Genomic DNA, 25240 nt, shown 5'->3' with positions numbered 1-25240 from the left:
CCAATCAGCGTACAATAAAGGCCACCTCCAAAAAGTCAGTACCATAATTTCCATGATGACAGTCTGCAATACAGCATTTTGTTATTGCTTCCCTCAAATCCCTAGAATTCTTCCCGTGTACTGTCATGTCTTCAGATAACAGCCACATGGAGATTAAATGTGATTTTCAATGAACTTTTATATGCCCCTATATTTTCTTCATGAATTTTACTATTTTTAGAGGCAAGTGATGAAAGGTTATTCCCTGCAAGATTTAGCCAGTTAAACATGCAGCATAAAAACCCAAAGCCCTGCAGTTAGACACATAAAGAGCAAAGAAGAAAACTGGAAAATGTTCCACTGGGGCTGCAGCTTTTTAGAGTATGCAGGAATGATGTCATTTGTTTTCACAAAACCCAGTTTAAATTTGTTCCTGTCTTTCAAGAACTGCAGCAGGGAGCATCTGTGGAGACTCCTGCATACCATATTTCAGGACGTTAGAGTACACGCTGCATCAAAATCCAGCCAATCGCAGAGTGTTCTCTGGCCCTCCCCAGCTTTCATCTGTTCCCCCTACCTGAAGCGAGCGTGTGCAGCCGGTGGTAGGTGACCGCTCTGCACCCTCTAGCCGTGCTGTAACTGCACAGGCATCACTCTAAGCCTCAAATGGTTTAAAGGAGAACAATGCCAAAATAAAGACTTATTTCTGGGCTCCCACACATATTCATTTCATTGACAAATAGCCTCCAAGGAAAGGTCTATCTGTGAAGGATGTTTTGGTTTCAATGAAATCTTAGCCTTTTGTTTTTGCAGCCCCTGTGAAGTACTGGGACCATCACAAGAAGCAAGGAAGTGGAAATTCTAGGCTACTGGACTTGCAGTAGCAGAAGCAGAACCTCCAAATTCTATACCAACTACTATCTTTCAGCAATGCAGACCTCATTTACATATAGGTATCTGTACTTGATGATTGGAAAATAAGCAATGCAGTAGAAACAGCATTTTAGGAACTATATTAAAGTGACCGGGAGATTATAGTATGAAGTTCACTTGCAAAAACCAGGGTTAAGATTCAAAGGGTAGGGGCTGGCTCTGTGATGCAGTGAATTACAGCCCTGGCTTGCAGTACCCGCATCCCATATGGGTGCCGGTTTGAGTCCCAGCTGCTCCACTTCTGATCCAGCTCTCTGCTAGTGCTCCTGAAAAAGCAGTGGAGGATGGCTCAAGTAATTGGGCCCCTGTACCCATGTGGGAGACCCAGAAGAATCTCCTGGCTACTGGTTTTGGTTTAGCTCAGCTCCAGGCATTGCAGCCATTCAGGGAGTGAACGAGCAGATGGAAGACCGCCCCCCACCCCTTTCTCTGTCTCTATCTCTTTCTGTAACTCTGTCTTTCAAATTAAAAAGATTCAAAGGGTAAGGGTAAGTACTGGGTAGTGAATCAGCTTACTTTTCCTTAGTTTGTGCCTTCCATATTTTAATACCATGTATTGATAACAATAGCATCACTGTGGGTTCTTTGGTTATTAGCAGCAGAAAGCAAACTGCCTTAATTTAAACTACAAGAATATTTACTGCAAGACTATGAGGAAGCACATAGAATAAAAGGAAGACTGAAGACACTGACTCACGGATGACAGGGACCAGACCACTAAGAGGATCCTGTCCCCACAGCAGGCACCACTTGTTGGGATTGCCGGTTATCACTGCTATATGGCATGTTCTCCAAGTCTTTCCTGCCTCTGCCATCTCACCATTTTGCTCATGAGCCAAAGTTCCAGGATAGAGTATCCCACATGTTCACTGGTAACATGTCTGCCTGATGGCTCCAAGGAAGCAAAGAAACATCAGTGCACTGACTCTCAGGAACACCCTTCAAAGAGAGAGGAGAAATTCTCCCCAGGAGGTGAGAGTTCTGTTTTTCAAAGAAAAGGAGAAATGGACACTATTTGCACTCTTGATCACCATGACCACTGCTTTGGGTCAGAGCCCCATAGTTTTCTTGCTTGAGTTCCTAATTTTTCCCCTTTCACTCATATTTTAAACCTTCTAATCATTCCCCACTTGTAAGGACCAAGCCAGGTCACTCTTGAAAATTAACCAAAATGCTTTTGATAATTATATTAGGACCAGAGACATAAACTGGAATCATCCTTTATCATTTTCTGTTTTTCTATGCTTGACCAATACCTTTCCTGTGCTTCAAGACTCAAAATTCAAGGAAAACTGAGAGCTCTCTGAGAATAGAAGTGGCGCTATCTCCTCCTCTCCCGTTCTCGGCATATCATCTCATGCTTGGGCACATGGCATGGGTCCCACGGAACTTCACTGTGGAATTATAATTGAGTGGGGGCAATTACACTCTGATCCTCCCTCCTCACATGTGCTCCCACGTCCACCCTTTATACATCTAGGGAGTGTGTTATTTCCAATATTCCTTTGCCTATTACCATTCTTTCCTTCTAAATACATTGCAATTTAAACATTCATAAAATTGAATATTTTTTATTGAACAATTATTTTATAGTAGGGTACTAAGGTGGGTTTTTCCCAACCAATAACTTATTTTTTGGGTTATCACTCTATCAACCAGTAAATCTCCCAGGTGGTCTTTTGTATATATCCTCTTATTTCAGGACAGTTGGAATTGGACTATAACCTTCTGACCTTATGAATACAAAAGAGATATGCATTGCATTGTCTTTTCCAAGTTCTCAGGATTAATCACCAGGGTGTGTTACTAGTCCCTGTCAGTGCTCAGATCATGTCCCGGGGTCATTCCTTAAGCAGTATCTTCCTTATAAGACATTGTTTTCTAAATTCCTGAATTTCTCAACACAGAATGATCAAAGTGGTTTCCTAGATCAAGCAGAGAATCCCAAGCAGATTCCTCGTAGGCCTCTCTGAAGGCCAACTTGATAGACTAATGAGTTGTGCTTTACTCAATACTGATCCCCTTTCTGTTTCCAGCTGCGAGCCCTGGGCACTGGGAGCCCGAGCCTAATGAGCTACAGTGAACTGCACTGCTGCTCTGTGATAAAGGCACAAGCTTTCAGCATAGACCAAGGCCCCAAGGCCAAATAAATTCTGTATCAAAAAAACCAGGTCATCTCACATCATTCTCACTGTTCTCCACCTTATCCATATTGTTTTCCTTTCGTGGAAATAGTATTTCTTACTATCAGTCATTCTAAAGCACCATTCACTCCATTCTAGAGCAGGACTTTGTGGCCCTTCTTGCAGCCGGCTGTGTTGTTTCTCTGTTCAGAAAGTACAATGCAGAGAGCAAAGCATAGGATATTGAAATGTGGAGTTTTACCTCTTATGTGCCAACTGCCAGGACCAATTAGTGCACCAAAGCAATAACATGGAAAATTGGAGTAAAAAAGGGAAGATGAGTAATGTTTATATTATGCTGACTAATTACAGAAATTTAAATAAGGTTTATTTGAAAATGAACTGTTTGGCATTGCAGTTATTAATTTGAGAAAATAATGAGTTAACTGTTAACAAACAGAGGAAGATAATTTCACACAAGGGGTGAAGCTTTTATTAACCATTTAGGAAGTATGGTAGGGAGATGGCCAAGTTTACAAGGATGTACAGTGCATGGAAATGCAGTGGGAAGTGGAATGTAATTGATCAATTCAGCTGAAGGTGGAGAAGAGTAGCTTTCAAATGGGAAGTAGTTTCTCAAAGAACACATATATTAATGCCTATCAGATACTAAGTTATAAAAAACAAGGAAAAACATTTCTCCTTTAAGAAGTTCTATGACATTTAATGGGTTCTGATTTCTTATTGCCAAAACTCCACACTCTTATTTTAGGTCCACTTCTCTGAGTCCATGTCTAGTTGATCAGACTTAAGGTGAAAGATGAGCAATCGCCTGGGTAGTTCGATCAGAGCAATTGCTAATGCGTTGTTGAACTTCCCCCTCCTCTCCACTCATTCTCTCTTTCCCAGTAGCAATTTTTCTAAATGTTGAATTCCCTGCATAATATTTTTCTGTCCCTCAGGTTCCTAGGATAAACACAGACTGACAGTTCTTTAAAATTTCCACATCTGCAAAGAGTATCAAAGAGGGAAAATAAAGAATTACATTTCCACCGGTTGTATTGGTTACCTAGTTCACATTTTCAAAATACTCAAAATTTAAAAAGTTTCTATCCATTCAACCATCTGCACATCCATGCACTGGAGCTAGTTTATTTATTTAACTTATTTTCATTTAACTTCATATAACTCTAGGCCACTAAGGGTCTCTGAAGTTACCAATTTTTAAATTTTTAAAATCACCTTTAACTTAATCAAAATTTGGAGAAAAATCATTAGTGTTCCTTTCTGTCTTTTAGGGTTAATTTCTGTGAAGGCAGGATCTAAATATTCACTACTTATAATAAATACTGAAACTTTATTCCATGGCTTACAATTCAGTGCTTACTTAATGATCTTAGCCAAATGCAGTGTCAACCTTTAAAAAGGAATCTTCCATCTCCCTAAAAACAGCTTTCTAGTAAAACTTGTCTGTTAAATGACTAGAGCTCCCTTAACAAATAAAACACAAAACTGCTTGCTGCTCTTTTTCCTCAGAGGTAATGATAAATCGCTGAGAAGTCAAAGCCCTCATACTAATAGCAGAGGAAAATTGACTCAGAGATCCCATCATTTTGTTTACCAGCTGTCTTTACAATTCTATAATAACCCAGCCCACGTTTTAAAAAATTGTTCAGAGATAGTAAACTAGACTAGAAACAAATGAGCTCTCTGCGGAAATTAGTTTAAGCAGGGGAACAGGCTGCAAAGAAAGATTTGATCCAGAAACTTACCTAGTTCTCAGGCATGACCACACACTCGGTGCTGAAACACAACTCAGGAGCATTACATCATCGTGACAAACTTTCATTGGCTGCAGAAACCCCAAGGATAAGGCAGGCTGTGAAGGTGCTGTGTGAAAACCCCTGTTGGTTCCTTCTCAGGCTATGGCCAAAATACTGAAATAAAGACTTTTCCTACATTAATAGAGTCATGGCTGAACTGACAAAACATTGTTAACCATTTCTTATGCATGTTAATCTCCACTTTAGTCAGCAGTATTATATTTAATTCTAACCTGTTGGGAAATTCTTTGCTTTTTAAAATAAAAAAAAAATCATTGTTTTTCTTGCGGTTTGTTTTTATTAGAAGGTGCACAGTGGCACTCTATAAATGGCTGTATTTCCCCTGCTACTCTGCAGGCCATCTTTCTTATTTTTAAAACTATATTTGAATCAATACTTTCATTTTCCTATCTATGACTTATTTTGTCCTTATTCGTTCTCAGGGAAGAAGATCAGCACTCACAGATTAAGAAAGCACAAGTATATTTATTTGTTTTGAGCTATTTAATTGGAAGCAGTGCAGCAAGTCCTTACTTCCTAATTATTCATTTTCATTGTTAGATTTTCTTTCTCTAGTGAATCCTGTGTGTTATTTACATCGTGCTTATTGCCATGGTGATTTACAAACCAAAATCATGTGCATAATTTGGGAGTTGGTGGAGCTGTAAGTGACTGATTGAAAGTGATAGGATGATGGCTAGAATCCTGTACCACCTCTGCACTCATCTCTACTTGAGGGGGAAGCATCTGATGTAGTGGGAAAAAAGCTCTTATGTAAAGTGGAACATTTGGACAGTTAGTTTCATCATTCAGGAAATGACACTAATACCACATTAGTAATGAGTATCGATATTCCCTCCCTTTCTCTGTCATGTTGTCTTCTCTCTCTCTCTCTCTTTTTTTTTTTTTGACAGGCAGAGTGGACAGTGAGAGAGAGAGAGACAGAGAGAAAGGTCTTCCTTTGCCGTTGGTTCACCCTCCAATGGCCGCTGCGGCCAGCGTGCTGCGGCCGGCATACCATGCTGATCCGATGGCAGGAGCCAGGTGCTTCTCCTGGTCTCCCATGGGGTGCAGGGCCCAAGGACTTGGGCCATCCTCCACTGCCTTCCCGGGCCACAGCAGAGAGCTGGCCTGGAAGAGGGGCAACCGGGACAGAATCCGGCGCCCCAACCAGGACTAGAACCCGGTATGCCAGCGCTGTAAGGCGGAGGATTAGCCTAGTGAGCCGCGGCGCCGGCCACTCTTTAAAATTTAGGATTGCAGAGTGATGATGTCAGGTGTGACTGAATTTTAGTACTTCATGCCTGATCTTTCTTAAGAACTAGACTCTGCAATATCTTAAAGACAAGAAAATAAAAGAGTACTTCAAAAAGTCATGGAAATGGGAAATAAAAGATATGTCTATATTGAATCAAAAGCTTTGGAATCTATGCATATGAGGGAGTCTTCAAAAAGTTCATGGAAACTGCATATTATGGAAAAACTGCAGGGATTTCAAAAATTTTAAGCTTATCTTATTTAACTGGTTAATTATTTTAGAACGAACAAGAAAGAGACAGAGAGAGAGAGAGAGAGGGACATCACCAATGCCTCCCGAGATCTGCATTAGCAGGGCACAGGAATCAGGACACAGAGCCAGGTAATGAAGTGGTACTATGAACTAACAGAGATCTTAATGGCTAGGTCAAACATCTTCCTCTGAACTTATTTTTTACTCAAATTTCCCATGAAGTTTTCAAACTACATTGTACATATACAATACCCTGTAAAATTCCCAGGGCTGGGAATGACAAATACACTTCTAGTGCATGCCTGGGCTGCTCAGCTCCGTGGCACACATCCTCTCATTCTCAGTCATGTCCTTTGGAGGAGGCCAATCAATCTACTGCAAGAGGAGAGGCTACTAACAACACAACCTCCAGAGAGCTCTTTCTATTATTGTTCCTTTGACTCTGGCCTGTAAAAAATATCTAGTGATCCCTTTTCCATTAGATGGATAATGTGGAGAAGTCAAAGACTGAGATTAGAGTCCGAGGTATTTAGGAGCATTTTTAATATTGATCAGAAAGGAAACACAGAGAGAAGGTGAGACCTCTTTTTTTTTTTTTTTTCACTTTGTCTCCACTAAGATGGCAGAGGGGTTGAGTCAACATCTCTTTGCCTAGGGGCTAAAATTTAGAAAGCAGAATAACCCGTTTCCTGTTCTCAAGGAGCCAAATATTAATACTAAGTTACTATTAACATCTGATTAAAATATGATATACAAGGATACTACAAAAAGTTCATGGAAAATGGTATTAAAAGGTAAGTTTATTTTGATATATACAAATTACTAATTTGATGGTAAGACTGGAGTGATTCTACCTTAAGAATCACCCACCGAGAACCTCTAGCTGTAGATGTACAGGCAGATGGCACAGCATTTTATACGTATAATAATGCATGTTGCCCATGAATGTTTGGAAATGCACTCGTATACATGATGGGCCTCTATATGAGACTGAAAAGATTCCAGAAGGGGGCATTTGAGCTGAATTTTGAAGAAGTAAGAGTTAGTTACCTGAAGAGAGAGTAAAGAATTCCACGAAGACAGAATGTAAAGGCAAAGAGGATTGAATAGTATAGTTTGGGTGAGAAACAGCAAATAGTTTTCTATTTATGAAAGGAAAAGAGTGTTGTGGACAATAAGGCTAGATCAATCAATATGATCAAATCCTGGAGGGCTTTGTGAACTAAACCAAAGAACACAGATTTTAACTTGAAAGCTACTTTAGGTCATTGAGGAGCTATAATCAGATTAGTAATTAAGCTGTATCAATCTAGCAGTAGCCTGGAATGGATGGGAATAGCATGGAACTAAGGATATCAGTTAGATTATATTTAAGTGAGAATTTTGCCAGGAAACAAATGGAACACTCAAAGGGCTAAATTGCAGAGGTAATCAAAGGGAATGTGGGCAGGGTTTAAGGGAATAAAGAAAGAATGGTAAAGTGACCAAGAACCCACAGCAATGAGAAGCTATGACTGCCCTAGGCCTGTAACCCCAAACAGAACACAGGGAAGCCACAGAGAAGGAAATCTGGCTGTTGGAGCAGTTAGCAGATGTTAGTTTCTTGGAATACTAGATGGGTAGAGACATATAGAGAAAGTACCTGGAGGTAGAAGGAGATAGTCTCAACAGTACTGGTGTGTGTGTGTGTGTGGGGGGGGGATTGGGGAAGGGAGAGGGAGAGGGAGAGGGAGGGAGGGAGGGGAGTGAGGGGAGAGGGAGAGAGCGAGAGAGAGTGAGAGTGAAAGAGAGAGAGAGAGAGAATGAAAGAAAATGGAAATATCTAGGTAGGAAAATTTGTAAACTGCTTTTTAGGCTTCATAGTTCCAGTCTAGGAAAAGTTCCATTTGAATGTTTTTGGGGTACCATGATGGGAATGTCAGTTACATCTATGTCTACAGCTCAGAGGAAGACTCAAGGATCCTTTGATCTTGTCCATTTGGGAGACATGTGCACTGTCACTGAACCATAGGTATGGATAAAATCACCCAGTGGGAGAGTGGATAATATGAAGAGAAGGGAGTTGAGGTGTGAGTCTGGAAACACTGACACTGAACAGGGCTGGAATAGAGGGGGTTATGAATAGAAGTCAAAGTGAGAAAAAGATTATAGAAATATCTATTGACTTCTATGTAATATGGATATTAGTAGTGCTGGAAAGAGGAATTTTAATATAGGGATTAAAAAACTACTGTCCATGGACCAAATCTGGCCTGCCACCTTATTTTTATGTAGTCATCAAGCTAAGAATTAAAAATATACTTCTAAAAGGTTGAGAGAAAAACATAAATAATGGTCTGCTATCTTTGAAATTATATTAGCAAAGATGTAGAGAAAGGAACTCTTATACACTGTTGATGGGATTGTATATTAGTATAGCCACTGCGGGAAGCAGCATGAGTTTTCCTCAAGAAATTAAAAATAGAACTAACATATGATCTACCAACTCTATTACTGGGTATTTATCTGAATGAAATGAATCAGAGTATCAAAGAGATTCTCATACTTCTATTTTTATTGTAGCACTACTTATAATAGCCAAGATATGGAATCAACAGGTCCATTGATAGACGCATGGATAAAGAAGCTACACAATAGCATTCTATTCAGCCGTAAAAAGAATACAATCCAATCACTTGCAGCAACCTAGATGGAACCAGAAATCATCGTATTAAGTGAAATAAATCTGGCAGAGAGAGATAGTACATGACCTCGCTCACGGGTAGAATCTAGAAAGGCTGAACCCACAGAACCTGTGAGCAGAGCTGTGGCTCCCAGATGCTACGACATGTAGGGGAGAGGAAGAGGGACAGAGATTGGTTAATGTGTACAAAATCACAGTTAGATAGAATGAGTGTTGGTGTTCTATTACACAGAGGGTAATTACGTTTAACAGTCTTTTATTATTTAGTACAGAATAGCTAAAAGACAAGATTTTGAATGTTCTTATCACAAAGAAGAGATAGATATCTGAGTTGACAGATAACCTAAGAATTTTGAGTTGATTAATACACAATATATAACTGTACCAAAACATCACATTATACCTTGTAAAGATGTATAATTATTACCTGTTAATAAAATTGCATTAAATCAAAATTTCAGTGTTCAGAACAAGTTTTATTGGAGTACAGTCAACATAATTTGTTTATGTATTGTCAATGTCTGCCTTCACTCTAAAATGATAAAGCTGAGTGTTGGAGATTCTAAGACGAAAGAATATGGAATGACATACTGCGCTAGGCTATGAATATACAGGAAACAAAAAAAGTGTAGGAAGTATACTCTCCAGGGAAAATTAAATAGAAAACCACAGTGGAAATTTTATGGAAGAAAGAGAAATGTCGTGGACCTGTGTGGAAGGTGTGGACATGCAGCATGAACACAGACACAACACACAACTCCATTAGCTACAGCAGGTGGGAGCTTGGAAACAGAGGTGAGACCAGACTGCAGCAACCCATGATGATATAGCTGGAGGGAGAGCATGGTGTGAGTTTGGCCTAGAGCCCTAGGTGCAAGCAGGCACCCATAGAACTAGTAGAAGTACAAGGGGCACGTTTCTTTCACACCATACTCCCCACAAGAGCGCCCAATGTCCAGTACCCAACTGAGTGAGCAGGTGCCATTCTGGACTTGGACAGCAGCTGCAGAAGCCCATGTGCATGCACCCAGCAACTGGCTGAGACAGGACACCATCTTCTCGGCAGTACCAGTGGCAGCAAAAGGGAGAGGGCAATACCTGGACAGTGGCTCTTGCCTATGCTTGTGAGCCAGAGATTCTAGTGGTGGCGGGGGGGGGGGGGAGGCGGGATCCATGGTTCCAAAAGACTTTGAGCCTGGCTGGAGGATCAACAAGGTGCTGAGCACCCAGGTAGGACAGTGAGGCACCCCTAACCTCCCAACATACCACAGGCTCTGGGGCTCAAGCTACCTAGGCAGAGTACCCATGGACAGCTGGCTTGGGGAAAGTCTGCCTCTTTGTGGATCAGAAAGGCTGGCGGGGCACAGTGGATCCTCTGCACCCAGCAACTGTAGGAGCTTTGTGTACTGAGACTTTGGAGAATCTTTGGCTGTATGAGATGGTGCAGGGTATAGCTGAGTCTCTAGACAATTACTGTATGCTGCCTCACATGCTTGGAGCTCCCTGGTTGCCTGGAGTGAGTAACTACAGTGGGATCCATGCCATGCTTGGAGTAAGGATTGTACAGATTATTTGTGCCCTTCATACAGAGGCACAGACGAGTGTTGCACCCACTGGGGGCTAACACCAGGCATGGCTCAGCTTGGTGGAGAGGAGGTGAGGGTATGATCACACCAACAGAGGTGATCATTCCCCAACTGCTGTTAACAAGAGATCTACCATGCTCAACTTGAGTGTTACCCTGGATACTTGCCCCACTATGAGGCGCACTGACCAGAGCACCTTGGCCACTCCCAGCACACACCTCTTTGGTATTCACTGAAACTAGACATTCCACTAAGTCACAGATACAGTTCAAAGATAAAAGTCATCAGAGGAAGAAAACCAACAAGTATCTCTGCCAATGCCTAAAAATAAACACAGAAATTCAAGAAACAAGAATAGGGAAGACATCTTGACTCCCCCATCCTCAAAGGAACACAACAGCATTTCAATATTAGAGTGTGAAAATGAAGAGACTCATGAAATGCTGGAAATGGAATTCAAAAGATTAAAAATAGGATTATTCAAATGCAATCAGAAGGAAATCCACAAATTAAGGAAATGCATACATGACCAGAATGAAAAATTTTCCTGTGAAACTGAGATTTTAAAAAGAGAAAACAAAATGAAATACTAGAAATGATGAATTCAATAGATCAAATAAAAAATGTGGTAGTGGAAAGCCTTAACAAGAGACTTGGTGAGGCAGAAGAAAATGTCTCAAATAAAAGTCAAATCTTTGGAAATCTTAACAGTCATACAAAAAAAAAAAAGAAGAAATTAGAAAAATTAAAACCAGTGTTGGCGATTTATGGGATACTATTAAACAACCGAACATATGGGTCTTAGAAGTTCCTGAAGGTATGGAAAGAGAGAGAATGGATTAGAAGGTCTATTTAGTGAAATAATTACAGAAAACTTACCCAATTTGGAGAAATAAAGGGATACCCAAGTACAGGAAGCACATAGAACTCCTAATAGTCATGACCAGAAAGATCTTCACCAGTGTCAGATTACTTTCAGAGGTTCTCCAATTGGATTCACACTTGACTTCTCATCAAAAACTCTACAGGCTAGGGCAGAATGCAAGACACAGTCCAAGTCTTAAGAGAGAAAAACTGTCAACCCATAATACTGTATCCTGCAAAGCTCTCATTCATGAATGAAGGTGAAATAAAGACCTTCCATAACAAATAGAAATTCAAAGAATTTGTCACCACTCATCCAGCCTTACAAAAAATGCTTAAGGATGTGCTACACAGAGAAACACTGGAAGATAGCCATATTTATAAAGCAATGTGAAGGTCAAAAAATCCCCTCATAAAAGTACAAAAGAAATCCAAAGTAAAAAATGGGAATATTTATGGAAAAATGGCAGGGCCAAATTGTTATTTATCTTTTTTTTATTTTATTATTTTTTTTTTGACAGGCAGAGTGGACAGTGAGAGAGAGAGACAGAGAGAAAGGTCTTGCTTTGCCGTTGGTTCACCCTCCAATGGTCGCCACCGCTGGCGCGCTGCAGCCGGCGCACCGCGCTGATCCGATGGCAGGAGCCAGGTGCTTCTCCTGGTCTCCCATGGGGTGCAGGGCCCAAGCACTTGGGCCATCCTCTACTGCACTCCCGGGCCACAGCAGAGAGCTGGCCTGGAAGAGGGGCATCTGGGACAGAATCCGGCACCCCGACCAGGACTAGAACCCGGTGTGCCAGCGCCGCAGGCAGAGGATTAGCCTAGTGAGCCGCGGTGCCGGCCCCAAATTGTTATTTATCAATAGTCACCTTGAATGTGAATGGCCTCAACTCTCCAATTAAAATATACAGACTGACTGAATAGATTAAAAAATAAAACTCATTTATTTTCTGCTAATAAGAAACACATCTCACCAACTAAGATACATCAGACTAAAAGTGGAATATGGAAAAAGCTATTTTATGCTAATGGAAAGCCAAAAAGGGCAGGTATAGCCATTCTCTTTCACTGTCTAACTCTGCCTGTAAAAAAAATTTATAAAAAGGAGACAAACAAGGACACTATGTAATGATTAATCAACAGGAAGACGTGACCATAATAAATGTATATGTACCCAATTTAGGGCACCTGGCTATTTAAAATAAATACATAATTTTTAATGGATCTCAAGGGAGACATAGACTCCAATATGATAGTAACAGGGGACTTCAACACCCCACTTTCTTAAATGGACAGATCAACTAGACAGAAAATCAACAAGGAAAGAAAAGAGCTACTCAACACTATCTACCAAATGTACCTAATAGATATCAGAACTTTTCACCCCACAGTTGCAGAATATACATTCTTCTCATTAGTGCATGGAAATTTCTTTAGGATACAGTAGGTCATAAAGCAAGTTTCAGCAAAAATTTGAAATCATATCATGCATATTCTCTGACCACAGATGGAATAAACCTGGAAATCAACAACTCAAGAATCTCTAGATCATATGCAAACACTGGAGACTGAAAACAGTGGGTCATAAAGGAAATCAAAAAAGAAATAAAAAAATTTCTGGAAAGGAATGAGATGACAATACAACATATCAAAATACAGTAAAAGGAGTGTTAAGAGGGAAGTTTATAGCAATTTGAGTCTACATGAATAAATTGAAAAAGTACCAAATAAATGAGTATCAGTGCATTTCAAGGACCTGGAAAAACAACAACAAACCAAACCCAAAATTAGTAGGAGGAAAGAAATAGTTAAACTAAAAGAATAATCAGAATTGAAACAAAAAAATACAAAAGATCAGTGAAATGAAGAGCAGATTTTCTGAGAAAAATAAAATTGATAGACCATTGGCCCAACTAACCAAAAAAAAAAAAAAAGAGGAAGGAGACTCAAATCAGTAAAATCAGAGATAGAAAAAAATAATCAGAAATTACTTTAAACAACTGAATGCCAAAAAACTGGGAAACCTAAAAGAAACAGATGGACACATACAATCTACCAAAACTGATTCATGGAGACATAGAAAACCTAAACAGATCAATAATCAAGATGGAGACTGAATCAGTAATAAAGACCCTCCCAACAAAGAAAAGAACTAATTCCAGTTTTTCCAAGCTATTCAACTCAGTTGAGAGGGAGAGAATCCTCCCAAACTCCTTCTATGAAGCCTGCATCACCTTAATTCCTAAACCAGAAGCACAAACAACATGGAGAGGAAACCATAGACCAATTTCCCTGATGAACACAGATGCAAAAATCCTCAGCAAAACACTAGGCCTTCAAATACAACAGCACACCAGAAAGTTCATTCAACCAGACCAAGTGTGATTCATGCCTGGTATGCAGGGATGGTTCAACATTCTCAAATCTGTAAATGTGACCCACCACATTAACAAACTGAAGAACAAAAAGCATGATTATCTTAAAAGATGCAGAGAAATCATCTGATAAATTACAACATCCTTTCATGATGAAAACTTTAAGCAAACTGTGTATGGAAGGAACATTCTATACTCAAAAAATGGGTATAGAAGGGACATTCCTCAACACAATTAAGACAATTCACGACAAAACCATGGCCAGCATCTTACTGAATGGGGAAAAGTTGGAAGCATTTGCCCTAAGATCTAGATCCAGACAAAATGGCTACTCTCATCATTGCTATTTAATAAAGTCCTGGAAGTTTTAGCCATAGCCATTAGGCAAGAAAAAGAAATCTAAGGTATATAAATTTAAAAAGATGAAGTCTTATTTGTAGATGACATGATTCTATATAGAGAGGATATAAAAGATTCCACTGAGAGACTACTGAAACTCATGAAAGGATCTGGTAAAGTGGCAGGATATAAAGTCAATATACAAAAAATCAATAGCCTTTATACACACAGACAATGTCATGGCTGAATAAGAACTTCTAGGATCAATATAATTCATAATTCAAATAATTAAGTACCTTGGAATAAATTTAACCAAGAATGTCAAAGATCCCAACAATGAAAATTATAAAACATATAAGAAAGAAATAGAGGAAGACATTAAAATGGAAAAATTTTCCATGTTCATGGATTGGAAGAATCAATGTCATCATAATGTCCATACTATGGAAAGAAATTTACAGATTCAATGCAATATCAATCAACATACTAACAATATTCTTCACAGATCTAGAAAAAATGATGCTAAAATTCATATGACAATCCAAATAGATAAAACAATCTTATATAACAAAAGCAAAGCTAGTGGCTTTGTTTATCACAATACCAGATTTCAAAACATATTTCAGCCCAGTGCTGTGGTGTAGTGGGTAAAGCCACCGCCTGCAGTGCCAGCAACTCACATGGGCGCCAGTTTGAGTCCCAGCTGTTCCACTTCCAATCCAGCTCTCTTCTATGGCCTGGGAAAGCAGTAGAAGATGGCCCAATTCCTTGGGCCCCTGCACCCACGTGGGAGATCCAGAAGAAGCTCCTGGCTCCTGGCTTCTGATTGGCTTATCTCCAGCCACTGCAGCCAATTTGGTGAGTGAACCAGCAGATGTAAGACCTCTCTCTCTCTGCGTAACTCTGACTTTCAAATAAAAAATATTACAAGGAAGTTAAAATTAAAAAAGCCTGGTACTGGTACAAAAATATAAACTCCAGAAACCAATGTATACATCTACAACGAACTTATCTTTGACAAAGGAGCTAAAATCAATCCCTGGAGCAAGAACAGTTACTTCAACAAATGATGCTGGGGAAACTGGATCTCCACGTTCAGAAGTATGAAGCTAGACCCATACCTTACACCTCACATAAAAATCCACTCAAAATAGGTCAAAGACCTACATATATGATCCAATACCATCAAATTACTAGAGGACATTGGGGAAACTCCGCAAGACATAAGCCAAGAGTTCTTGGAAAAGACCCGAGAAACACAGGCAATCTAAACCAAATTGACAGATGAGATTACATCAGACTGCGAAGCTTCTGCACTGTAAAAGAAATACTCAGCAAAGTGATGAGGCAACTGAGAGAATGGGAGAAAATATTTGCAAACTACACAACTAATAAAGGGTTAATATCCAGAATCTATAAAAAGGTCAAGACATTCAACAACAAAAAAAAGACAATCAAGAAATGAGCAAAGGACTTACACAAGCATTTTTCAAAGGATGAAATTCAAATGGCCAATAGACATATGAAAAGGTACTCAGGATCACCAGCCATCAGTTAAATGCAAATAAAACTTCAAAGAGCTTTCACCTCACCTCATTTAAAATGGCTCTCATACAGAAATAAATGAACATCAAATGCTGGCAAGGATGTGGGGGAAAAAGGTACCCTAATGCACTTTTGGTGGGAATGTAACCTGGTGCAACCACTGTGGAAGACATTATGGAGATTCCTCAGAAATCTTATTATATACCTATCACATGATGATTCAACCATTCCACTCCTAGGACTTTACTCAAACCAAATGAATTCAGTATATGAAAGAGTCACCTGTACTAACATGTTAATTGCAGCTCAACTCACAATAGCTAAGATATGAAATCAACCCAAATGTCCATCAACTGATGACTGGATAAAGAAATTATGGTAGAGTGAACCAGTGGATGGAAGACCCCTCTGTCTGTCTGTATCTCTCTCTCTCTCCCCCTCTCCTCTCCTCTCACCTCCTCTCCTCTCTCTGTATAACTGTGGCTTTCAAATAAAATAAATAAATCTTTAAAAAATTATGGTATATATACACTATGCAGTACTACTCAGTTGTTAAATAAAATGAAAACTTGTCTTTTGCAACAAAATGGATGAAACTGGAAACCATTATACTTAGTGAAATAAGCCAGCCCCCAAAAGACAGATACCATATGTTTTCCCTGATCTGGCATAACTGATGGAATACCTAAAATGTAACGTGTCGGAGTAAAATTGACATTTTGAAATTCGACCACTGTTTACAGCCCTTGTCTCTTCTGTTGAGGAACAGTGTTTTTTTTTTCTTTATAGTATTTGTTGAACTCTTTACTTAGTGTAGGGTTAACTTTACATAATTACACAAATTGAAAGCAGATCTTTGTAAAATTAAGAGTGGGAATGAAAGAGGGAAGAGGAAGAAGGGTTGGAGCTTGGGCAGGAGGGAGGTAAGGTGGAGTGGGAAGTATTCCTATGTTCCTAAATCAGTATATATGAAATACATGAAGCTTATATAACAAGTAAAATGAAATACAAATGTTTTGGGGCATCAAAAAGATAATACTAATTGAAAAAAGCTGAGTGTATGGCTTCTAAAACTGTATGGCTTCTAAAATCCTAAGAAGCCCTTTATAGAAAAAGATGTTGATCCTGGGTTGGTAAGTGATGAGGAATTGAAGAGATCAAGTCTTCTATAGAATCTAGCTATGAAGAAATCAAAGAATCAGGACTGGGGCCAGTGTTGTGGTTATGCTACTGCCTGAATTTCTGGCATCCCATATTTGTGATGGTTTGAAAACCAGCTGCTCCATTTCTCTGCTAATGTGCCTGGGAAAGCAGCAAAAGGTGGCCCAAGTGCTTGGGCTCCTGCCACCCATGTAAGAGACCTAGATGAAGCTCCGGGCACCTGGCTTTGGCTTGGTCCAGACCTGGCCATTGCCACCATTGGTGGAGTGAACCATTGGATGGAAGATCTCTCTATCATGCCCTCTCTCTGTAATTCTACCTTTCAAAGAAATAAAAATAAATCTTCGAAAAAAAAAAAGAATTAGGATGGTTGCTGGAAGTAGATGCGAGATTGATGGTTTATTTCTTGGTTTGTGTGTGTGTGTGTATGTGTGTGTATGTGAGGAGGGGAGGGAATTTCTCTTTTCAATGAAAAAGACTCTTATTTGTGACAGTATACAATATAATAAGCAAGATATTTTAAAAGTTAGCAAGTTGAGAGAGAGTGGATAACTGATTTTTAAAAATGTCCTTTTGGAAGCAGGAATGGGTTAGAAAAATTTGCTCTTTCAAATGTGATATGGGAGGCAAATCATTAAGTTCTGGATTTTGCCAGTGAGGGAGGAGGCAGAGTCATTTGCTGAAGCTTGAGGAGGGTGATGACACTTGTACATTTTGAAAAAGGAAGTCAAATGTTTGAAATTAAGCAAAATGGAAGAGGAAATTGAGCAAAAACGGGCAGCATGAATCTTGGTGATGCCAAATTAAACTTGATTGTCCTCAGCAGTGTCAGGGAGAGTTAAGTGTTGGAGTAGAGAAATCAAACAGTCCCATCAATCCAGATTTTGGGTTTTGTAAGGCAGGTGCAGTCAGGGTTAAGTGTTAAGCAGGGTAATCAGTTAAGGATAATGGTTAGATGCTATTAAAAGAGATGATCATAGTTCCCACCCTTTTTTTCTCTGCAAGCAAGTGTTGCAAACTGTCACCTGGCAGATTCCAATACTTCCTACTAGTTGGACTCCTCTTAGAGATGATGAGAGTTAAAACAGAGATAAAAGAGAGAAAAAATAATCACATTCAATATTGGAGTTTTCTATTAACTTAGAGGGGAGGGTCTTAGATAAACTGAATGGACTGGCCATTGTGGTAACAAATGTCTTTTTTTCCACAGTTCTGGAGCCTAGAAATCCAAGATCAAGGTACTGCCAGGGTTAGTGTCTCGCAAGGCCTCTCTGCTTGGCTTGTAGACAGCTGTCTTCTAGCTGAGTGTTCCCATGGCCTTTCTTCTGGGTGTGTGCATCCTTTATGTCCTTTCCTCTTCATAAAAAAAATCACTCACAATGGATTAGGGCTCATTCCTTACACTATAAGTATCTTTTTAATGATCTTATCTTCAAACTTGTCACATTTGCTATGGACTGGCTTACCCATCGGGTTCAACATGTGAATTTTGACACAATTCAGTCCATAATTACTAGGCAGAGTGTGGATAGGGATGTGAGTTTCTGAAATGAACAGTAGGTAGAGATGACTGGATTTAAAGTTACATGCATAACAGTGTGACCCCACAATTTCTCACTAAGCTTTTTATAATCAACATGTTTCAGTAGCATTTTTCCTATTTTTGCCAAGTGAGATTAGTAGTGATTACTACCAGGAGAATAATTATAATTACATTATCTACTAAAGATGTAATATAGGCCGGCGCTGCGGCTCACTAGGCTAATCATCCGCCTTCCGGCGCCGGCACACCGGGTTCTAGTCCCGGTTGGGGCGCCAGATTCTGTCCCGGTTGCCCCTCTTCCAGGCCAGCTCTCTGCTGTGGCCAGGGAGTGCAGTGGAGGATGGCCCAAGTGCTTGGGCCCTGCACCCCATGGGAGACCAGGAGAAGCACCTGGCTCCTGCCTTCAGATCAGTGCGGTGCGCCAGTCACAGCGCGCAGGCCGTGGCGGCCATTGGAGGGTGAACCAATGGCAAAGCAAGACCTTTCTCTCTGTCTCTCTCTCTCCCTGTCCACTCTGCCTGTTAAAAAAAAAAAGATGTAATATATTTATCTGCACATCTTAGAGATCAGCTAAAATTTTTCACATTAAAAATCATCTTACATTTATAGGTCAAGTTGAAGAGTCTTTGTGTGTGTGTGTGTGTACGTGCGCACATGTGCATGTATTTCTTTTTGCCCATGAGGAAGTTTGCTCCAAAGTAAACATAAAGGGTAGCATTTAACCACTGGCCCCAGTTTGGGCTGTTGTAGGTCTGTAGAGTGAGCAAGTGAATAAGGAGCATTCTCCTCTATCCATCTGTCTCTCTCAAGTAAATATATCAATTTTTTAAAAATGAACTAAGTGTGTTTGTTATGGGAATTCACATGGTATAAAGTGAAAATTTTATAAAAATTCACATAGGATAGTTTATTTTTTACATGAGTCTATATGGAATGGTTTAATATTGAAAATGATCAATATACACTTAGCTTGTGTTTTTATGCATTTATATTTGTTCCTATTTATTTATTTTCATGGGTGGCAAGTGCCAGGAAAAAGTTAATCAGGTATTACTTGTTAGTTTCATTTCTCCAAAGAGGAAAAGGCTTACAAACAATACTTAGCAAAAGATTAGCAAAATACTGGCAGGAAATGTTAAACTCCAATCATTTCTACTTGTTACAGGGGTACATTTTCAATTTTATTTTTCTAAGTAAATTAAACTGTTTGAAATTGGCTTAATAGTTAGATTTTCCCTAACAAGCACAGGACTGTTAAAAAGGGTAGAGTACCATGTAGTTAGCTAATTTGTCAGTCTTCAACTCAGAAACACCATAAGGTATGCTATCCATGTCCCTGATTCCAGACCTTTTGAAATAACGCCTGTACAGTGGACATGCCCATTTACTTTTCAGGGTTTTGTCTACTCATCTGAAGATGAGAGGTTTGGTATAGATAATATCTTCCCACTTTCAGCTCCTATATGTCTTCGCTTTTCAAGCATCCTAGGGATATCCAAGGAGCTAGCTCTTACATGACCACAATCCTTGAATCCTGAAAATACTGTGAAGACTACAGCAAGCCTGGCATTCGACACTAATACACTGGGTATGCTAAAAGATATTGTGGAAGTTTCAAAACAAGATTGTGTTTGCCTTAATCCATATATATAATCTCTATCTATCTATCTGTCTCACAGATAACAAAGCAATGAATACATTGGTTAAGCAAACATAATTATTGTCAAAGTTCAGAAATAATTAGAAACTGTTAGAAAAGGAGTTACTACAAATTAATGAAAATAATCTATTTTTTAAGTGAGGAAAATTTGATGTTTTAGAAACACTGATTGCAAAAAGGAGGGAAGGTACTTAGCTGTGTAAGAAGAAAGGAAAAAGTTTATAAAACAGATAAAGAGGTCTGAAATTTAAAAAATAGCAAAGAATCTTTGAAGGAGTAAACAAATATTTTAAATATTACATCACTAGCTCATATCTCAGATATAAAATGTAAAAATAAGGTTTCCGATAATTATTGAACAGAATTCCAGGCAACGTGGCTATGAAAATATGAAACACTCATAGGTCCTAGGTAACTAGTGTTTTTTGGTTCCAGCTGTGACACTGAGCAGTTCAAAGTTTATTTCTGAGACAGGCTGTTTATGGCAGTTTTAAGTACAAACTTTCCCATGAGGCCAGGAGCTTTCAGAGCCTTGAGAGAAAGACTGGAGAACAGGATAAAATAAACAGAGTGCTATCACTTCAAGTAGCTGTCCAGATTAACAAGTGTGATGATTAATTTTATGTGTTAACTTGACTAGGCAATGGTACCCAGACACTTGATTAAACATAATTCTAGGTGTTTCAATGAATGTATTTTTAGATGAGATTAACTTTTAAATCAGAAGTATTTGAGTAAAGGAGATTAGCCTCCTTAGTGTGGCTAGAATGTATACTATCAGCTGAAGGCCATAAAGAAAAAGATGGACTTCCTGGAAAGGAGAGGCACTTCTTCCAGCAGATGGCCTTTGGTCTTGAACCATGACATTGGCTTTTCCTTGGGTCTCCAGCACGCCAGCTTCCATACCATGTAAGCCAATATATCCTTAAAATAAAATCATGTCCCTCCGCTCCCCTCTCCCTCCCTCCCTTTCTCTTTCTATCCCCCTCCTCTTTACCCCCAAAGAGTTCTGTCTCTTTGGATAAGCCTGGAGCTTATGGGTTTGTGTGCGCGTGTGTGTGTGTGCACGCACGTGTATTTGTGTGTAAGTGGGTATGACTATATGTTTTCTCTCTGGAGAACATGAAGAAAAACCAAAACAAGATAGATTTCAAGTTTTCAAGTCAACAGCATAGAATCAGGAGTTCATCCAATTTGTTAAAATTCTGAATGAAGAACTTTTTCTTTAAAAAAAAATTTTTAAACATTTTACTTATGCTGCAAAAAACCTTTTTATTGAAAAGCAAAATGGTTTTCAAAACAGTGAATTTTATCCTTTTTGAGGGAATACTGAATATACCAGTCTTATTTTCCATTTTGTCATTTGAATGAGAGTTCTAGCTGACAAAGAACAGTAATGTCAGTTGGTCAGCCATCTTTCTTTCATACACACACATGTACTTGTGAATTTGTGAATACCTGCCTGCCTTTTTTACTACTCTTTGTTAACTTCTGTCCTGTGGGAAAAAATTTAAGTTTGAAACATATTACCACTGTTATTAATAACCTTTTGCTAAATTAACAATGACAGAATTCTTAGAAGGTCCTAGGGTTTAGAATAAATTGCCTAAGTATTTTTGTGGAAAAGGAGCTTTTGAAAAATTGAACTCAAGGAAGGCTGGATTTTGAGATTCACTATAGTTAGTTTTTCTTTTTTTAAAAAAGATTTATTTATTTATTATTTGACAGAGTTATAAAGAGGCAGAGGCAGGGAGGGGAGGGGAGGGAAGGGGAGAGGAGGGAGAGAGGGGGAGAGAGGGAGAGAGGGAAAGAAAGGGAGAAAGGGAGAGAGGGAGAGAGGGAGAGAGGGAGAGAGAGAGAGAGAGTCTTCCACCTGCTGGTTCACACCCCAGATGGCTGCACCAGTGGGAGCTGAGCCAATCTGAATCCAGGAGCCAAGAGTTTCTTCTGGGTCTCCCACAGGGGTGCAGGGACCCAAGGACTTGGGCCATCTTTCTACTGTTTTCCCAGGCCATAGTAGAGAGCTGGATTGGAAGTGGAGCAGCCAGGAATCGAACCAGTGCCCATATGGGATACCAGCACTTCAGGTGGTGGCTTTCCCTGCTATGACACAGCATCAGTCCCCATAGTTAATTTTCAAAAAGTTATTCATCTTTTGTAATTTCTCCAGCATTCTCCTGTAACTTTGGAATCAGCTGTTCAACCTTTCCAGAATCATGTAGTGTGTAAAGTTATTAATTCAAAACTAGGCATTAGGTAAAATTATACAGGAGCTTTCAAACATTGCAATTTAAGTTGTTCTTTGAGTTTGGCTTGGCATTTGTGTTCTGCAGAGGAAGTATTATTATTATTAATTTCAGGGTAAATATTTCAAAGCAGGTATTTTTTATGGTAATTCCAGCTTTTCCCAGGAAGGTTTACCTGCCTCTACAACTGTGCCACATAATATTCCAATTGTGTCTCATATATAGGACATATATATATATATGATATATATATATATATGAAACTACACTTTTATTTTATTTTTCAGTTGCAGACCCAATGTATATGTGAGCAGTGAATATGTTTAGCGGTATGAATTTCACTGGCATCTTAGATACACATAAAATTGAAGTCTGTTTTTACCTAGGCATTATCTCTCATTGGTGACTGATTAATGGGCACTTTTTGTCATGAAGAAATCAAGGTATTACTTATATGGCTGTGGACTGTTCATCTACTACAAGTACATTCTAAGAGTTCATTTCTACAGTTAATTTCTTTGGTCAGAAAGAAATTTCTTTCATTTACTTGAGAATGCAGTATTTTTTAAGTCACCACACATCAACCATACACCACAACCTCCTTCATATAGCATCTATCAAACAACTGTAGCCAAGAAAAAGACGCAGCAGGGAGGAAAAAAACCCTCCTCCCATGTAACTGAGAATCTACACAAAGCTCATGCTGTATTAGGCTACTTGTACCAGAATGGACTATTATACACACCAATAGGAAGAGTAGTGTTTATACTGTTGGCAGTAATAAACATAAATAATCTATAATTTAGAAATTCTTTTTTTAATAGAATGTGGTTCAGTTGCTTACTGAACCTAACAAGAGGAGCTCTTACTATACATATTAGGAATAATTGTATTAAAAAATGCTTGACCTGGAAGAAAACACAGCATTATAACTATGTCAGAATTTACCAGGGGACATGTTAGCTCATTTTCTATTACCTCCTTATTAATTTATACCAAAACACCAATGAAAAAGGTAGTCTGTATTATGATGGCTAATTAGACTTCTGACATTTAGAAACTTGCACAATTATAACACTGCAATTACTGACTATGAATTATAAAAAACCAAAGAAAAAACATGGAAAGATTGCTTTCCTGCTAGAAGTATATCCTAAGGTTCCCTCCCTGGTAAATTGAAGTTATGATTTAGCTACATAATTAATTTTCTGACATCAAGACTAACTTCACATTTGAGTCACTGTTTTATGTACAGTACAAGGTTTTCAAAAAGTTCACGGAAATGATTGTTATGAAAAAAAAAAAAAACTATGCCAGGACTTAAAAAATTTGAACTAAAAACAAACTTATCTTAATTTTATTTTCCCCATAAATGTTTTGAAGTTCTCCTGTACAGATGCATGGTAATAAAAATACTTGGCTGTCCTCAGAGATTTCTGCTATATCCTAGGTAGGGTTAAACATGGCACAAAGCTATCATTTCTCCTTGTGAATTTAACTGTGTAAGGCTGAATATTGCACAAGATTGCTTTAGCTATTCGAGGTCTCCTGTGTCTCCATAAGAATTTCAGCATCATAGCATCATTTTTTCCAGGTCTGAGAAGAATGTCTTCGGTATCTTGATTGGTATTGCATTGAATCTATAAATTGCTTTTGGGAGAATAGACATTTTGATGATATTGATTCTTCCAATCCATGAGCATGGAAGATTTTTCCATTTCTTGGTATCCTCTTCTATTTCTTTCTTTAAGGCTTTATAATTCTCATTGTAGAGATCCTTAACATCCTTGGTTAAGTTTATTCCAAGGTATTTGATTGTTTTTGTAGCTATTGTGAATGGGATTGATCTTAGAAGTTCTTCCTCAGCCATGGCATTGCCTGTGTATGCAAAGGCTGTTGATTTTTGTGCATTGATTTTATACCCTGCTACTTTGCCAAACTCTTCTATGAGTTCCAATAATCTCTTAGTAGAGTTCTTTGGGTCCCCTAAATAAAGCATCATATCACCTGCAAAGAAGGATAGTTTGAGTTCTTCCTTCCCAATTTGTATCCCTTTAATTTCTTTTTCTTGCCTAATAGCTCTGGCTAAAACTTCCAGAACTATATTGAATAGCAGTGGTGAGAGTGGGCATCCCTGTCTGGTACCAGATCTCAGTGGAAATGCTTCCAGCTTTTCCCCATTCAATAGGATGTTGGCCGTGGGTTTTTCATAAATTGCTTTGATTGTATTGAGGAATGTTCCTTCCATACCCAGTTTGCTTAGAGTTTTCATCATGAAAGGGTGTTGTATTTTATCAAATGCTTTGTCTGCATCTATTGAGATAATCATATGGTTTTTCTTCTGCAGTCTGTTAATGTGGTGTATCACGTTGATTGTTTTGTGCACACTGAATAAAGTTCTGTGGCAGTTGCTTTGATACTGATGTAGGATTGTGCATTTGACTCCTTAAAAAAGAAAACAGTACATCATTTAGAATGTATGGAATCTAAGAAGATTATAAAAGTGAAATATTGTATTTAAGATTAAGAAAAACCTTTGTGATAATTATCAAAATATAAGTTAACATTACTGCAAAAAATACGATTTGCTTAGTAGAAATGGAGTTTTGTGAAAATAAAATATCTGTGTGCAAAACTCAGATATTTATATGATGCATGATAAATTAACTTATGTTTTATCTGGTTTAAAACAAATGGAAGAAAGGCAACATTTATTGAATAACTACTATGTGACAGGTACTCTACTAAGTGCTATTTCTGCATGACTGTAGTTCCTGTTGTCTGTAACACTGGTGGCCAAAGGGCAACTGCAAGTTGATCAGTCAAGTAAGCAAGATTTTTTTTTTTTGGTAAAAGCTGCATGGTATTGC

This window comes from Oryctolagus cuniculus, chromosome 9 (assembly GCF_051225735.1).
Source record: "Oryctolagus cuniculus isolate XC-2025 breed Fujian yellow rabbit chromosome 9, ASM5122573v1, whole genome shotgun sequence".
NCBI classification, from domain to species: Eukaryota; Metazoa; Chordata; class Mammalia; order Lagomorpha; family Leporidae; genus Oryctolagus; species Oryctolagus cuniculus.
Note: the sequence above shows the minus strand (reverse complement) of the source record.